Source organism: Chelonia mydas, chromosome 1, assembly GCF_015237465.2.
Source record: "Chelonia mydas isolate rCheMyd1 chromosome 1, rCheMyd1.pri.v2, whole genome shotgun sequence".
Taxonomy (NCBI): Eukaryota; Metazoa; Chordata; order Testudines; family Cheloniidae; genus Chelonia; species Chelonia mydas.
The window spans coordinates 267278267-267281753 of record NC_057849.1 but is presented as its reverse complement, the minus strand read 5'-3'; positions in this window follow the sequence as shown (position 1 = coordinate 267281753).

Sequence of the window (3487 nt, the reverse complement as noted above, 5' to 3'; positions counted from 1 at the left end):
GTGCTTGGAAAAAGTAAAGCAGCCCTCATTACTCATTCCACTCATGTCCAGGCTGCTACTTACTATAGATGATGCAGCAAACAAGCGAACATCAGGAATAAAGCAATTTAGCTACTGTGTGCCACTCTTCACACAAAACTGCAGTACTACAGAATTATTAAGTGGTCACTAGGAAAATCTTGAACATTTTGATAGCATGAGTTGGATTTATGCCCTGAAGTCCATTACCTCTGGTGGACTTATGCAGTTGTATTAACACCTCAGTGTTTTATGCATGTATTTTTACATTAGGCAATTAGGAATGTTGGCTGGATAGTTTAATTACACTTCCAAAGCATTCAAAACTCCTATATTGTGCAAGAAACCAGAAAATAACCTTTCAAGACCAAGGAAACAGTCTAACCTTTGTCTGAGAGGTTTTGGACAGAATGGTTTACTTTTCTTCCCACTACAAAGCAGCAGCAGCGAATGGAAAACAAGAGTTATGGAGGGCTTAAAAATTTGTCAAAGTTTATTTTATTTTGCACAGACATTTAAAGACCACTGTGAAACTGAACAATACCATGGTCATACTACAAAAGGGACCACTTTTTGTAAAATGATGCTCAATGTATATGCAATGAATAATCACTTCCTTTTATTTCAAGTGTCTATTACATTACAGTCATGACAGGTTCTGTTTATAACATATCAGACATTTTATTTTAAAGTAACCCTCAACATAATTCCAAGTAGGAACACACATAAATTGAGGGAAATTTCACAACTTTTGATTTTACTATTCCATTAAGATGTTTTACAGTAACCATAATGTGTTGGAGATTAGCTTTCAAGAAAGCTATAGAAGCAACACTTCACTGTTTTAGGCTACAGAAGTCACCTAATATCCAAGACATTTATTCTATCAGTTCTAAGTGATTTATACACAACCTCATTTCCATGTAAAATCATGGCTGAATGTTTAAAAGACAGTTCAGATTTCAGAACGTTAAATGCAAGAAAAAAGGACCTTCCAGTGTATTTCCTTGACCTAGATTAAAATTAGTTATTGCAAAAAAAAAATAAAAAAAATTTAGGGTCTGGTTTACAATGTATGCCTTCTACCTACACAATCATCATCCATAAACTAATATGTAAAATACAGCTTCGACTCTTGTTTAGGCTTTCAGGCCAGTTAGCTCTTAGCACCAATAGCATTGAAGGAAAGCTATACATGGAAACACTAATTCTTCTGTAAAGGTTAAAAATTCTAACTAGTACTCATTATGGTAAGGCAACCACATTTGTACTTGTGGCAAATTTTAATTAAACCTTTAATTCTAGAGGTCATTAGATAACTGAACATAGTGGGGCATCTCTAATCACCATTTGAAAAATAAATTCCATTAATCTCATTTCAGATAATTCAGGCAACTATACAGATGAGCTAAGAACTTCAAACATTCTCAGATAGGAGTCAGGAAGTCAAGTATATCTGCAAGCATCACTTGATGCAAGGCAGATAACATCTGACATTGCATTTTAAGCTTCATTAAAAGCACGAGATTCAGATGTTAAGTGACTATTGTAATATAAAATTATATTTTCATAGATCCTACTTTGCTTTAATTTATTTTGGACTTGAAGTCCACACTGAAGGATTCTTACAATCATAGTGGATATCACTGAAGTTATGCCATGAGAAGTTTTTAGAATCCACACTTGTTTTAAAAATAAGCATTTAAGGGCACGTCCTTCGAAACAGCTGAAATCTGTAGACATCTCACAGCTATTTACCCCACACATTTACATTGTCCAACAGCACCGAGAAAAAGCAGGCTGGGGAGCGATTCAACACCCAACCAGTGGCTCTCTCAGCTACATTCCAGAATTAGATCCTTCAAAACCCTGGGATGCATTGGCTTCTCTATGCACACGATGAAATTTACTGCACTCCCCTTTCCTTTACCCTGGCTTCATTTTGGAGGAGTACTTCTTCCCATTCAATTACATATTCAGAGTATGCTAATAAAGGCATTAATTGGTAAATGTGAACAGTAATAGTATTAAAGGTTTGGGTTTTTTTTAAGTGTATCTTTAGCTAGATTCATTTTAGAAGAATTCAGAAGAGCCATCTACCATGTTAAAAATCAGTTACTGTACAATTAAGGGTACATGTATGCTCAGTTAACTAGTCACCCAAATAATGACACGCAAGAGAACTACACCAACTAAACTGCACAAATGTTCATCTCAATAACAAAAAACCTGATTTGTTAGTAACAGTAAAGAGGCCTGGCTACTCAACCTGAAGACTAAAGTTCTGCTGCAAGCCACAGACGTGAGAAACTCCATCCACTAAGGAAATCTAACTTTAAATCCATCTTTTTAAATGTCTTAATCTTGTGCTGAACTAGATTATTCTGAACCAAGTTTTATGATGTTACTATGCAGTGCACTTTGAGGGACAATACCAGTTACCAGTCACTGAAAGCATTTGTATGTTGAAAATGTAACTTTAATAGATAATCTTCATCTTACATAAGAGCACAATAAATACACCACATTCTATAGAAACTCCAGATGACACCAGAATAGGAGTGTGGGAGGCAGAGAATACCAACGGGCTACATAACCATCACCGTGAATTGCAAGACATACATTCCCACTGCAGGCTGTCATTTATACAGTTCAGACTGGCCACACAAAGCTTAGAGATCAGAAAACATTCCTGGGGTGGGGGTGGGGGCAACTAGAAAAAAAAAAAAGGGAAAAAGAAAAGGAAAAAAGCATTTAAAGGGATATGAAGTTGAACTGAAAAGGAGATTAAAATGGGCTTCCAAGAGACATGAAAAAAATTATATGTAAGAGCGAGGAAGCAAGAAGCTATTCTTTACTTCCTCCAAATGAATAAACCTTTGTGATATTTATCTTAATTAGGGTTATAGATAACTCAGTGGTTAAATGGGGCTAGTTGAAAGTAGTTTAGCAAATATCAACTGACTGATCAGCTGGTCTGTAACAGTTGTACTGTACACTGGTGTTTTATGCTTTTTTTGAGACATGAGTTAGAATTAAAGAGCATAGTGTAATACCTGATAATATTCAGCACAAAACAGACAAGTCACACATTTACCTAGTTACTGCTGTCATTTGCTCTGTTAGCCTCCTGCTTTAATGATACATAACATCTTATGTATATACACGCTAAAGCATTGTCAAACCTTTCTGACTGATAAATTATACTCATCAGAGGCTCATTTTGAAAGAATCAGTTACTAATATAATTTTGTACTATCTTGGCCAATTTAGGAACACGCTGTGGCATGAGCTAGTAATACAAATCAGCAGCAACAAAAGTAATGGAATTTGCAAATTCTTCCTCTTACTATTTAATCTGTCAGACTGGAGAAGACAAATTGTTCTGTTCTGGTTTCAATTTTTTTAAATACAATTGTCACAGTAGAGAAATGAAAACCACAGCAAAATAAACTGTACAACAGCAAAG